Source organism: Cebidichthys violaceus, unplaced genomic scaffold (assembly GCF_023349555.1).
Source record: "Cebidichthys violaceus isolate CVI_PGR_0920_01 unplaced genomic scaffold, fCebVio1.0.p SCAF_21, whole genome shotgun sequence".
NCBI classification, from domain to species: domain Eukaryota; kingdom Metazoa; phylum Chordata; class Actinopteri; order Perciformes; family Stichaeidae; genus Cebidichthys; species Cebidichthys violaceus.
The window spans coordinates 3,964,283-3,979,752 of NW_027176384.1; the positions used below are offsets into that span (position 1 = coordinate 3,964,283).

At 41.1% G+C, this 15,470-nt stretch overlaps 1 protein-coding gene across 1 annotated transcript in view; it reads left to right on the top strand.

Moving 5' to 3' along the window:
• The first annotated feature begins 13,215 nt into the window (after positions 1–13,215).
• slc38a4 (solute carrier family 38 member 4) overlaps positions 13,216–15,470 on the top strand; it is a 33,914-nt gene continuing 31,659 nt past the window's right edge. Inside the window, exon 1 of the mRNA XM_068716963.1 lies at positions 13,216–13,371. The gene's annotated coding sequence lies outside the window, so the exon portion shown is untranslated. The remainder of the gene's footprint in view (positions 13,372–15,470) is intronic.

Here is a 15,470-nt window from a genome sequence, read left to right on the forward strand (position 1 = left end):
CTATTGACTTTTATTAACATTCTGCTGTCCAACCTGCAAAACTATTCCTTTTTTTAGAGCCGCTGATATATTTTTTTCATACCAATTTCTTGCTTAGTTACCCCAAACTTGTTGTCAGTTTATACGGTCAGAGGGTCAAATCTAAAAATATAATGTTGGCAGGAAGGTGGCGGGGCCCATGCAGGTGGCAGGCATTCAGACAAAGCGTTGGCCCCCCAGCTCAGCAGTCCGTCCCTCGTGCGCAAAGAAGAGTGTCATCTGAGGCTCCAGAAACAATGACATTCTCTAAAGAGGGACTTCTTTTGCCCCCCCCCCCCCCTTCAACCGCCCCAGACAGAAGCCCAGGGAGAAGGGGGGGGGGGGGGGGGGGGGGCGTCCTTGAAACTTCCAGGGGCTCTTTAGATTTGCTCAGCAGCCTGATGGAAAAGTACAGGGCTTTGGCCTGTCAACCACCCACTCGCTTATATGGTAGCATCTCATCGTCCTGAGCTGTAGCTATGTTTGCAGAATTAGCGCAACTCAATTTGTGAAAACAACTGGCGCATGACGTTCCGTCGGACAAATCCCTGTTTGTGCAAACGGTCTCACGAGGGACAACTTCTCGTCATGAGTGGTGAGACAGCAGAAAGACGAGGGAGGAAACTGAGATATCACAGCAAAAAAGGTAGCCCTAACTACCTTCTTTCCTCAAGCACCTTTTTACTGTTAGCGAAGGGATGACACACAACTTCCTGCCAAAGATAGAACAGTTTGGGATATTTCACAGAGATTTCTGTATTTGTGTTTTTGCGGTCTTCTTATTGATTTAAAATTAAACAAAAAAAAAGATTTTGACGTACTTATTATTTTTACATTTTTTATTTTATACACTATATTCATCCCAGAAGGGGAAATTTTTCTCTGCGGTGAAACTCTTACAAAAAAATTGTTTTTCTTTCACTGGACTTTCATTGTTGCCTATTCAATCATACATATTTAATGTTAAAGAGAAGAACTTGGGATTTAAAACCAAGTTTCAGGGGCTTTAAAAGACAACACAAAACTACACTCAGGGGCAAATTCACTAAAAGACAAATAAGACAAAAAGAAATTCTCAAAGCACCCGCAAAGAGTGAAATGCACCCTTAACTACACTACAGAGCAAATAGTGTCTCGGTGCTCCTGTGCTATTTGCATGTATTTGAATGAGGTAATGTGCACACATTGTCTCCTTTCTATGCAGATGAGCCTCAGTGCAAAAATAGTAGACGTTCCGGTGTGTCCGGGATTGTCCCGGTTTCAAGCTGGGTGTCCCGAGTCCCGACAAATATCTGTAAATATCAGTTCACAACGATCACCGCTAATAGCTACACGTAGCTACAATATAATAATTAGCGTTTTCAAAGAGTTGATGGTCACTGAAGCACATTTAAAAGGTTGTGTCCGCTCAAACTTATTTATTTTGGGATGCAGTGACTGAATTAATATAGGTTATTATATAAAGAATACAAAATAATTTTCTCTCTCTCTGCAAAAAAAGGGCAATTTGCGCTCAGCTGCAAAATGTTATGCCACTGTTTTATCATTCAGCTATACCTTTTGAGAATCGGACTTTGAAACGGAGCGGATAGCCGTGCAAGTGATGCGCAATTCATGGTGCCATCAGCGGCCGCAATCCATTTTTTGTAAATTCAACTGTAAGTGTACTAGCATTATTTTTTCTTCGTCTGTGTGCTCTTTTAACCAGCATTTGAGGCACAAATGGTCTAATTATCATACATACTCAAATAACAAGCACTGTTGTAAAGCTGCTGTAACATATATATATATAAATATATATATAATAATATATATATATATATATAATTATATATATATTATTATATAAGCTAGTCAAGGCACTCTCAGATCAGGCTAACAGCTGTGTTTGCTTTGGAGGTTTTTGAAATGTCATTGAGCAAGACATTATTCCCCTACAGGAGAACAGGAGACACTAAAAGGGACAAATATGATTAGCTCATGTAACCAGTGAAGGTAACTAACCTTGTCGGTCACGTGGGGACAAAGATAGCTGATGGCTATTTTGGGGTTTGAAAGAGAGAGGTCTGCTTGTTGGGTCTTGTAACAGGCTTATTGCAAGGGCTAAGTGCACAGATAGTATTTATTGAGATATAAGAATGGTTATGTTTAGATGTTATATAACAGACAGGCCCCTTGCAGATGGCTATTCTTAGGCTAAATGTTGGAAACTAAGGGTTGAGTGTTAGTATTGAGAAAGTGGAAAACTCTGCTGTTAAATTTCCCATTTAAAGTTTTGGTAAATTAGTTCTGAGGCTCTCCCCCAGCTGCACTGACCTCTAAAGGAAAGGAGAAAACAATAAAAACACACATTAGGCAGCATATTATCTCCTGGAAAAAGAGGCCCAACTGACCCAAGGATCAGGATTAGGAAAAAATATACACACCTTAACCACATTAGCTTATTTGTTTTGTTTTTATGGCTCACAAATGTAGCCACCAAAATAAGTTAACTTATAGAGTAGTGTTAGCTTGTGAAGACGGTTACATCTGGCTAATGTAAAGACTCATGTTAGTTGGTTAGCTAGACCTTAGCTAATGTTAGTTTGCATTAACGGTAAGCAGACGTTCCGGTGTGTCCGGGATTGTCCCGGTTTCAAGCTGGGTGTCCAGAGTCCCGACAAATATCTGTAAATATCAATTTTCACCATAATTAAATTTGAAATAATCATAGTATACTTCTTTTCAGCGCTTACGTTGACGTTACTCATGTTCTGTCCCATTCATTATGACCTAACCCAAAATGAAATACATAAACATGTACCGTGAATCCAAATTTAACACTGATTTGTCTGTATATATTGTCAAGGCTGTTGCAATGACTCTTGCGACTCTTTCCAACATCACTTGTCAGTACAGTTAGATGTCATACCGGAGAGAAAGTCCCACTGCGTTCCAAATTGCATACTTTTTACTTTCAGTACTTTAGCTGCCCTTACAAAGTATATACTGCACACAATCCGGACATACTACCTCGTCATAACATCGCGCCTTGAACTTTGACCCTGTTGCTCATATATCCGTTGCGCAGAGAGATTGTCAATCAGCGATCACAAAAGCATGCTGGCTCATATACTGCTAAACACAACTGGATGCAATAGGATATCTTGGGTTTTTGGCATACAGCATTTGACATTCTATGTATTAGGACATACTAAATCTTTTTCTGGGATATATAATTATATGGTAGTATTTGTATTGTCAGGTATCTGACAATCAATCATTATATTACACCTACGCAATCCTTGTGTGTTGTGTTTGCAAGTGGTATTATACCGTTTTCGAATAAACTCCCATATTTTGACAAATTTTGGAAGACAAAACATAATTTTCCGTCTACTGAGGTGCTGTCCAAGGTGTTGAAAGGTGTGCTCGGTAGGTGTGCTAAGACCTTAAATAATTGCCCCCCGTCCTGAGGAAAAAGCCTATTGTGTGTGCATAAGTGCATACATGTACTGCATGAACATGCAGTACACTTACGGGTCCTGGTTTGGGGGTTTGCAAATGTAGTGACCCTAAGCTACAAGTTAATGCTAGCTGAAGATCTAGCTAAAGACCCAGATATTTGCAGACCAAAAGTAGAAAGAATATTCAATGTAGTCAGGTGGGTAGAAACAAGACTCAAGATTTTCCATGTTGCTCCATTTCGTTTGATGTATAAATATGACGTACAAATATATATTTTGCTAACAGCTTTGTCGGGTTCCACTAGCTGCACTGCCCCAATTTGCCAAACAAAAATAAACAATGCAAGTTAAAAATGACTGTCACATGTATCTTTCTATTTAGATTCTGTTCATCCAGCAGAAATGTTGTGTTTCCACAGATTATGATGACAGTGGTCGAGAACTTTTATTCCAACTAATGAATTAAAGTGAATTAAAGGACTTCCATTTTACTTTTGGATCTTTTGGAGCAGATGTTTATTTGTTTTAACAGTTGCCTTCATCTTAAAACAACAGATACCTCAGTCCAAAACAGCCCAGATCAGAAATATGTCACACCAGATGGCCTGTAAACCGTTCTTTTCTCTGCTGTGTTTAAAAAACCTCACAACAAAGCAGAACATATTGACGATCAGGATGACCCAAGCTGTGCAGTAATTGACAAACTGCACGTGCGCCCTGTTTTCCCCAAACCTTTTGGGACACGTGTGCGTGGCGCCGGTGGTCCCTCCAACCCAGCATACTGTTGGCCTGTCTGGGCTCGCTGGGGCTGGACTCGGACAGCAGGGGGGGAGCAGGGGGGCTCCTTTCATGAATGTGCATGAGAATGTCAACAGCAGCCTCAGCCACCAACAACCTGCCCCCAGACCCATTAGCGGGCAGGGGGCAGAAAAATAGACGTCGGAAAAACACATTGTGTAAGACCTTATGTAACACGCCTCACAAATTAATAGCTGAAGCAGAGGAGCGGAAGAATCGGGAAATTATGCCGAGGCCTTGAACTATTGTGTTGTCGTCCTGGCGTGAGGGGTACACGACAGGGCTCAGAGGACTCCCGAACACGAACCCTGACTGCTTTTAACTGCACTTTAAAAGAAAAAAATTATGTTTTGTAGATAAAGGGATCTAGATAACACTTTAAACATCAACATTCCTTTCACATCAGCAATCATTTTGTCAGTTCTAGGTTCTGTTGGCCAAAAGACTTTGCTCAATTTACAGAAAATAGTTTTCAGCATTTGATTTAATCCAGCGTGAGTGACAGAATGGTGGACTTTCACATGTTGGGACAGTTCAGAAAACAAAGAACTGAATTGTTTCCTGTTAAACTACACCTATCTAGAGGTGTATCTGGGGCGACATTTGCATAACTCTGTGTATTGGATACCTAAAATGAGATTAGACGGATCCTGTCAGTCTCCCCCTTTTGGTTTTCACAGCACGAAAGGGTGATGGCATTTCTCACACACAAAGGAAGTGATCATTCCTGATAATAAAGCTGCAGGTTTATTTGCCTGTCGTGCAGCACGTGCTTTTTTCTCTCCTTATTTCATCTCCTGGAAGTATGGATGCTGCCTTAGCAAGCAAAAAAATTTAAATAAGTGGGGAATAGTCAATGTCAACACAATGATTTCAATTAAAAACCTATTTATTTCCTTTATCTGAAAGTCACATTTGAAAGATTGGACTGCCAGACCACCAAAGAAGTTGAGCAACTCATGAATTTCAGCTTTGTAAGTTTGGTAGAGCATGACTTGCAAGAGCACTGTTGTATACATTTTCAGTCAGAATAAGATTGAAACATTTCGAAACATGAAATAGACACAAGAAGCAACTCTTTAACAAGCGTGTCATGAAGAAGATCATGCTCTCGGTGACCCACCTGGCGTTAACCAATTGCTGTGCCTAATGTGTTGTCAGGGAACATTTTGCCTAAACGCTCTCTGCAGAAAACTGCAATTCTTGAGAGTTTTTAATTTAACTCACTTTTTGGTGGCTGGAATCATTAGCCAGAAATGTGGCTGTACTGAGAAACGGGAAAGAAAGGAGAAAGGGAGTTTACTGTGCCTTGCAATTGTACATTTCAAAATAAATCTGCCCCATCACTTTTCAACATAACTGAAATGACCAACATGCACATTTGATAGTCTCATTATTAAAGTATGATATTCATGCACAGCAAGGTCTCCTCTTATGGAGTCAGAGAAGCTAGCTGGGAGATCTTTGACTCTTTTGACTCCCCATCCTCTCTTATAAATTGACTTTGAATTTTGTTGTGGTGACATGTTGTTTTTCCTAAGCTTTCTCATTGAGAGGCTTCAACTTTTTAAGTTCAGTTAAAATGTAATGCTGCATTTCCACTGCATGGCACGGTTCTACTCTACTAGCTCTTTTTTGGTTTGCTATTAGCAAAGGTTGTGGACGGTACTTGGCATTGTCTTTGGTACCACCTCGGCCAAGTTTCCAAGCCAGCTGAGCTGACACTAGAAGGTGGAGTTAAAACACTGCAGACCATTCATTTGTCAGAAAGAATGACTGCACAGTGCTCATACAGCTGAATACACTTGCACACTCATATTCTACTATCATTCCAAATAAGACAATATTACAAATTGATATGGTTTATGAAAACTTCATATTCGGTTTTGATATGTTGAAATAGATATGCTCCAAATGGAGCATTTTACAATTAAGAAGGGTAGGATATGTCGATATTATTCAGGTTTTAGAAGCATTCTTTGGACATGTATACAGCGCATTCAACGCAAGAAGGTGGTTGAAGGAATAAAAGAGGGAGGTGGGACACTTTGAAAAAACATATTATAAGGCAAAGAAGCAAAATGGAACAAGCGGCTCTTGCCGTTCCACTCTTTCATATTTTGACGTGATAAACGTCATGTTAGGGCATTGACCCCTTGTGGAATAACCGGAATATTTGGTGCGTTCATGTAGTCATTGTTCTCCCTGTTGCGGGACGGTGTTGTCGCAGAAGCGCAACACCCAACCGTTGGTTCAACCCAGGTGAAAACGATTCGCTCTGTTAGCATTGTTGCAGCTGGTAGCACTGTTCCCACTCTTGACACCATTTTTTTCAAGATCTGGACCAGGCCGCAACCTTCGGTTCTGCCGAGTGAAGCCGATGCGGAAGTGTCATTAAAACTTGCATTATCTCTTCTGACCATCAGGGGGCAACTCCTCCATTTGCAAAAAGTCAGATTGTATAGAAGTCTATGAGAAAAAGGCCCTACTTGTCACTCGAATTATTACCTCAGTAAACATTGTAAACATGAGTTTATGGTCTCATAAGTTTAAGTTTAAGTCTTCTTCAATACAACATGATGTTCTTATCTCATCTCATCTTCAACCACTTATCCGGGATCGTGTCGCGGGAGCAACAGCTCCAGCAGGGGACCCCAAACTTCCCTTTCCCGAGCCACATCAGCATGTTCATTTAGTAAATTAAAGTAAAATAGACCACAAAGCGGAGTATGCTTTAGGGCGGACTTACTGTGATTAACAGGTCGTCGCCGCTACCAGAGCCGCATTCCACATATGGTCCCTTTATCGGTTGCAAAAAAGCCAAGATGGCCGTACTCCGAGATGGGGATGGCCAAATTGCCGATCTCGAGGCTTTAAAACGGCGGTCCACAAACCAATGGGTGACGTCACGATGACTACATCCACTTTTTGTATACAGTCTATGATATCGTTTGACTGGAGACGGTTTGACACTACTTGGTACTGCATTATTTCGGTCAAACGCCACTTCCCAGCCCTAACTCTCATGGTCAAAATAACAACCATCTGGATAAACATCCACTTGTAAGAGGTGAAGGGTCTTCGTCAGGGCCCTTGCGCTTTCCCTCCAACAGATGAAAGCTTCTTTTTACTCTGAATCAGGCAGACAGATGTTGGAATTCAACAAAAACACACAGGTTTGAGCATTCACCCTCCTGTGCCGTTTGTCCGTCAGACTTTCAACCACAGCAAAAACACAGATGTGGGTATTATCTGGTAAACAGCCAGTGATTGCGCCACGCATTTCTCTGTGACTGTGAGCAAGACACTGCCAGGGTGAGAGGTTAAATTTTTCCAACTCAGTAAATTCAAGTTCTCCCAGTGATAACTCAAACGAGGGTAGATGTTTGTTCAGTGCGTTTGTGTCATTTGTAAGCCAGTTACATAACTTTTGCTTTTGTTTGACGGGTTTGCCCAATGGGTGTTTGCCGGCAGTAACAGGTGTGTTCCGGTCTGAAGGTTATGTAAGCTCTGTTTGTCAGAATCCAGTTCAAGCCACCAAGTTCGACAGTGTTTGACCAGGGTGGGCAGGACGGCAGTCGTGGGTTTAGTCGCGAGGTGTTTATCAAATTTAACTCTCAACTGGGGCCACACCGTTTGCTGCTGGGAAGGGTTACAGTCGTCACGAACTTGTGTAGAAAGTTCATAGCACAAAGGTTCACTATCAACATGGCTGGAAGCTCCCCCATTGCTTCTTTCATCATGTAGGTCAAATGCAATTTCAGTAAAGGGCTAATGTGAGTTCACTGATTCTATTATCTTTGTTGAGGGTAACGGGGCTAAAGAAGCTCACGTTCATGCATGTGAGGACTTCCCAGGTTACTACCGTACTGCCTTTAGGTCATTCCAGTGTTTGAAGGCAAACAGTAAAATACACTCAGTACAGAACAAATACAGATGTAAAATGTAAGCATGGCCCCATTCCACTATGGTCACGTCAGTTCCAGATTGTGTACTGTATTTTACATGCAGGCTCTATGTAATGGATTACACCAAATGATTGTTGATGATGATCAGCCTCTAACTTTGTTATTCAGCGTACAATCAATTTAATAGAGCTGCTTTGGGAAAAGAGGTTGATAAGAGTCATGAGCATGAACTATAAAGTACATTTGTTGCCTGTAAAATTGTGGTAAAAATAGGCTAAAAAGCTCTGTAAGTTCAATGTTGCAAGTTGTTTAAGTTACACATTTGATTGTTAATTATAAAAGGATTGATTAGCAGAGCTTTGAAGTCGCCATGTCACGGTCATTCAAAATGTCCTGTATTTCCATACACACAAATGGTCACAGAATATCTGGGTGGCCATCTTTGACGTGAGATCATCCAAACATTTATGGCCAAACTTTATTTCAACTCATTTGCTTCAATTTTTCTATTACACTTATTCGCAAATGATCAGGAACCGCTTTACTCTGTTGATACAGTATACCGTATCTGACAATCAAAGATCAGTGAAGACGAACAACACGTGATGGTGTTTTACCATCACCATCGCCAAGTAGTTTTTAGTGATAGATCCTCCTTCTGGTGAACTTAGATGCTCTCAGGTCCTTCTTGCAACAGTGTTGGGGGGTATTTAATTTAATGATTATCAGATGAAGGACTCTCATGTGAGATGCTTTACTGAGTTTTTGTGTTGTGATTCAGAACATGAGACAACTCATGAGACGTAGTGCCAAAGAAGCAGCGCAGTGAGAATCCCTCCAGCATCCGACATGGGTATTTGTATACTGGAGACTCATCAAAAGGGTGATAATGGGGCTGCAACTCAGTGGCAGCTTTGATAGGTTCAGGCATATCTTTTCTTCTGCTTCTGTTGTCAGCGTTAGGAACCCTGGCTCCAGGGAAGCAACTTAAAGGAAGAAATGAAGATGGATAAACCAGTTTATAAGGTTATTAAGTAAATAAAAGAGAACAAAGAGGAGACAAAGTGGTGTTGAGGGACTATTCAGCTCCTGCAGACTGGGACAGGGGGGTGGAGTAGGGGCCTTTTGTAGGTGGATCAGGTGCCACTGATTGGACAAGTGGAGTTGGTTAATCAAGAGCTTCCTGGAACAAAGAATAACAGCCAGGTACACAGACCACTAAATTGGTCATAACCATCGGGAAATATCATCTTTAGAATGATCTTCAGAATGATCACGCTTAATGTGCAGTGAAACGAACTGATCTGAAGACACAGTTTATCGTTGGTTCTTTCCCAGCTGGTCAAGCTGAAACCAAAAACAGAAACAAAACTCTGTCCTCATGTATCGCCGAGGTCGCAAAACACAGAAACCAGCTGTGTGTGTAGGAGAACATGTGCCATACAGTACACAGCTGGCTCCTTCTCTACTGCATGTGTGCGAGCAGGGACTTAGACGCTTCATTGATATTATTGATATTATATTGTGGTTTGGCTCAGCAGGAGAAAAGTTCCCTCTGAGTCTCCAGCTGCTGCTATAAAACACACCTGGTTTGCGACTCACATTTGTGTGGCCTACTTAGATTAAAATTCTGACACTGAATCTCAGATAACTCCATCAGATCTAAATCATAAGTTTTCATTTTTGAAATGCAGACTTTTAATTTCTTGGTCAGTGAATTGGGTGGATGCATTTTGCAAATTAAAGTATTCCCATATCTGATTATGCTATGTGGGAGATGCCCCCCAGTCAGTTTTGTAACACAAATTAATTTGAATTTCAATCTATATAAACATTTGCAGCCAGGAAAAAAACGTGTCTGCTCCGTCAAACATCACATTGAAATTCAACATACAGAAAGCAAAAAAAAATCTTTAAAAATGGAGCTGACTTCAAATAGTTGGACATTTTCAAAATTATACAGGTTCGCCTATCTGCAATCTGCCTCCAGGCCATGTCTTGTGACTCAGTGTTGTGTTATTGATTTGATTCTGACAGTCAGACACATTAGGCGATAACATCATCTGATCCAACCCAATCATTTTCGTACTGTCCATTAGGAAAGTGAATGGATAGGAACGGTTTAAATTGAACCACACACACAAAAACAGTCTCACAGTAGTGAGGTTTAGTGAACATGAATGTGGTTGTAAAATGTGGTTGTATGTCCATAGAGCACACATGTTTATGTAGGCCAACCCTTCTTGACGAAAAGCCAATGGGATTTTTCTATTGGATTTTGAATTATTGCAGAAAATAATATCTGTGGCAAAAACACGTTGAACGATACTTGCACGTTTTGCTCAGCAAGATAATCTTCACAAATGAACACCACTTTTATGATTTTTGAAGTGTGAACGCAATCGGCAAAAGTAAAAAGCAAACGGTGGGCTATGAAGGAACTACACCGCCACTAAAATAAAGGTGGACTGTTGTTCGGCGTCGTGACATTTTGTAGTTTCATTTAGCCATTTGTTAAAATCCACCTTAAGAAATTACGTAAAAGCTTCAAAATACACTGGAGGCGTATTTACTGACGTATTTTATGGCGTAGAACAAAATGTTAAAATCTCTTGAGCTTGCATTAAACACAGACCTTATGCCGGACACCTAACCAAAAACTCATTGACTTCGAGAGGAGGGATCAGATGCAAAAATGCTGACTCATTTCTGGGTTTTAGGTCTAAACCCTGCAGCAGTTTATATTCCTTGTGATAGACTGGTGTCCTCTCCAGGGTGTAGCTCTTGCCCAGTGCATGCTGGGATAGGCTTCAAAGGATAATTGGGTTTAAATAATGTATGACTAGTTAGAAATTAGGCTAAGTGTGTTGAGGGTCCAGCGAGCTGCATTTAAATCCAAGAATATGTAGGTAGGGAAGGAAGGAGAGAGCTGCCAATCATCTGATTGTACATCCTGCAGGAAGTGATGTCTGTCACAGTAACACGCCTGTTGGCATTGAAGGAGGTGAAGACTGCGGGCGGATGTTGCCAAGCAGACATCAGCTTCCTCTTTCCACCCTGTGTATAGAGGAGGAGGAAGTATCAGAGAACATTACATAGTCAAAGATCCAGGCAGGAAGAAGAAAGGTGTGCCATCAATGTTCCGTCTCAAGGATCTAGAAAAGGATTTACATTTTGTTTCCTATTTTTTGCTAGAAAACACCCAAGACTTTTCTTTTCATTACATGAAAGGAAAACTGATTTTTTTTAAATTGAAGATGCACAGAGACTGGGACTTGTATCATCTGCTTTCTTTCTTCATCTGTGACATGTACTTTTTATATATAAAATTACTCATATTACTTAAAGGGGATACATTATTGGGTCTTTTTTGTTTTGTAGTAAGGTATATATATATACATACATTTTAGATTTGATGTTTGATATACAGTGTTTCTAAAACCATGTGAAAGGGGCCAAATGTTTGGCATGACGCAGAAATAAAAACTAACTCTATAAATACCTGTTTTCCACATGAAGTCTGGTTGTTCTGTCTTTGGAAAAAGAAAATCCTCTAGCACAGAAAAAGTGACGTGTTTTATACTTGCCCTTTTTCTGGAGTAAACAGAAGGAAACTGGGTTTCAAAGAAATTAAAGAAAAATTCACAGGAACACACACTGCCTGATCCACAGATGAACTCTGGTCCAGGGGGGAAAAGGGCACAAAGGAGACAAAAAGAAACATTGTTTCGATATCTGGCAGATTAAGAGTTATGGTGCTGATAATCACCTGTTTTTGATTCAGGAATTTAAACAACAAACCTATTATCATCAAGTACTCAGATAAGTAGTAAGAGTATTTCTACTTGTAAACTTGTACTCAAGTAAAAGATCTGAGTAGTACTTCACTGCACTGCAAAAACGCAAAGTCTTAGTATATTTGTCTAAGTACTAGTCAAAATATTTTATAACAATTTGTATCAGACAGAATCACCATACAAGTACCATTTCAGGGAGGTATAGGGATTTGTTTTTAGACAGCGTGTCTTGAATATCTTGTTAAGTGAAAAAAAATACTTCTTTTGAGCATTACAGGCTTATTACGACACACTTTCTTATACTAGTAGAATATAGCTCTTTTTATACTGTGCAACATAAATAATCTGTGCAATATTAACCATTCAGTCCGATTATATCAAATATATTTTTTGTTGTTTTTTGCGTGTTTCACTTATTTATTATACTTACTGTGTGATTACTTCTTTATTATACTTGTTTTGATCTTGTTCTACTACTTATGTCGCTTGTTTGTTTGTTTAAATTCCCCCGCTGTGGGACTAATAAAGTATTATCAATTATTTTATCTCATAAAGCCTAAATATAACATCTTATTTCAAGACGTACGAGCGAATTTTCACTTGTTCCATAAGCACCACTAATATATATAATATAATATATTTGAAGCGGTATTATTCCAGCAGGAGAAGTAGGTCCACCACGAAACGGAAATAAAGCACACGCTCCTCAAAAGTGAACTTTAGTACGACACTTGAGCTTTTGTCCACAACGCACGCGGTTTATAAAACAAATCCCACCTCTTGCATCCGTCCAGTGTTTTTTCCCCCCTCACTATACTTCCCCTTTAACAGCACGTTAGAGCGGTTTGAGTCGGGAGTGCACGGCGGACAACGTGGCCGGGCGGAATGTAAACAAAGGATTCCCAGTCAGTAGACGGGCACACTCCATAAGCAACCCACTCTTTTTTCTTTTTTTCATCTGGAACGTCATGTACTCCCCCCCCCCCCTCAATTAAGGCCTCTGTGCACGTGCGCGACGACTATTATATCTCAAGATATGTGTGTGAGATTAACCCGGATGAATCCATTCAAACATCGACATTTTGAAGTCAATAAGACGTTTTCCCCGACATAAGTAAGTGTATTGTATTGCCAAATGGGTACTACCTGGGGAGGGAGGGGAGGTACATGAGAGAATAAGGACCCCCCCCACACACACACACACACACACACACACACACACACCCGTCAGTGTTTGGCGGTGTAACACGACGCTTCAGGAGTTGCCATCATCACATGGCAGATGGAAATTTCCACTCAGTCTCTTCGCTTGTTAAATGGGAAGGGTCTCCAACTCTTGTCTCCACTAGTCCGCCGCCTCCTCTCCTCCGCCCGCTACAGCTGTCCGCCGCACCGAGACGTTAGGTAAGCCCCCTCATCCTTCCCCCCCCCCCCCCCACCCCCCCCCCCCCCCCCCCAGCATTTAAACAGCTAATCCTTTACTTTTTATTTATTTACATCCTAACCCTGCAGATCTGCTGGTTCATTGTGACCAACACCAAGCTCGCTGGCTGGTGGTTTAGTTCTGATGATTGATCTGACGGGGTTAGAGCACTAGAAAAATGACAGATTTGTTTTTGAAGTCTCATGTGTAATGCTTTTGTTTGAAATACTCTTTTTCATGTTTTGCTTATTGTTTGCATGTTTAGAGAGACAGCAGCGCCGTGTGGGGCGCTTCTTGCAGGGTGTTGCCTGAAGTCTCTATAAAGCTGCGCTTGCTCGCTAAACACGCGTCTTCGTTTACGGTGCGTGATATCGCGCGGTGGCCATTTAGTGTCCGATTACGCTGAAAAGCACGCTCTCCCCGATTGGGTCCACCGGTTGAATCGTGCATTTGCGGGGTGAAACTCCGCTGTGCGTGCTGTGTTGTGCACGCTTGCTGCGCTGCTGTCCGCCTTTTTTTCTGACAGAAATCACACAAAGGCGGACTGTGATCGTTGCCACTTTGTATCATTTCTGCCGCTGCTTTGTGCTTCCGGCGTGTTTGCAACTCACAAATTTCACAGATACGAAGTTCCCCCACCCCGAAGGGATCAACACGGGACAGGGGGTTGGGGGGTGGGGGGTATGAATAACGGTAGCTTATGATATAGGTCGTGGCTTTATGTAACGGCAGTATAGTGTGGCCTGCAGCGCTCACTGAAGGCTAATACATGTGTCATGACTCCAAACAGCCTCAAACTGCTGCAGTATCCGGTTGGAAATATTGTTTTAAGTTGATTTCATCTCCAAAAAAAACACATCCCATGAGCTGTTTAGCTTTCTTTTATGTTATAACTTATCTCACTCGTCATTTCTTCTGCTGCTTGGTAATAACTCGGAGGAAGAATTGGGTTAGACAGGCATTTAGGTCTTTTAAGGAGGATTTGTTGTTGTTGTCACATTCTCTGCTGTGATACTTTATGTTCATTCTCCTAAGCATTTTGAACCAACTCGCCACAATCCCAGCTACAAGCAGCAGAGCGGCTGCTCGTGGCTACAAACAAAGACTAGATTGAGCCGGGGAGAATGTCTCGGTGAAGGCATGTTTTTAAGTGGTGAGTTCAGATTCTGTCGTTGGCCTTCTGACTGCTAAAAATACCCGGTTGCCACACAGTGGCGGTCCACTTTCACCGCTCTGTTCTCGATTTGCACCGTACTTCCACGACAGGAAGAACTGATCTGGTAATGTCTTCTCTTAATGAAGCTCCACTTACATCTTTGTCACATAGCTTTTAAAAGTATCTCCAGTAGTAATAATTCCCCAGTGGGTGTGTTTTATTGCTACCTTTGAGGAACCGCTGTAGTAAAGGCTGCATGCATGCACGCACAGAAAAGTTTTCCTGAAAGAAAAGTATGATTAGGGCTGAAAAAACAGAAAACAAGAAAGATCTCAGATGTCATTTACAGAAGAAACCATATAGACACTTTGCGAGACTGCAACCAAAATGGAGCACAGAGTAAATAAAGTGTAATTAAAGTTTAAATGGTAATCTGTAACATTACATTATTAATCCCTCTAGTTTGAAAGCCATTTAGTATTGCACATCCACAAAGATGGGGGCCATGCAAGAGACAAATTAAAAAGAGAATGGTCAAAATTGAATTAACAAAAGCTGAGAAATACTGAGTTTAAGTCCGTAGTATGGATCCTACCTTTCCCTTAATGCACCTGGATGGTTTTCTCACGTTAGACCCTCCCTGACACCTACATCTTTAAAACTCCAACTGCCACGTTTGTCACGCCGGCTTTCTGATAAAAAAAAGAGCTCTAAAAGTCTCAAGACGAAGCTGAGGTAACCCTGATGACATCACTATGACATCATTAAGGTTATTTTCTCAAATTTAAAGTCACAGGCTGAGTAGAAGTCCTTCTGACGAATAAACCAAACTTCATGTGTAAAAACGGTGGTGAGCCCCTTTAATGTTACACTCTAAAACATTAGAGTTCAGTGACTCTACAAAGCTGCAGGTGAGGGAAAATG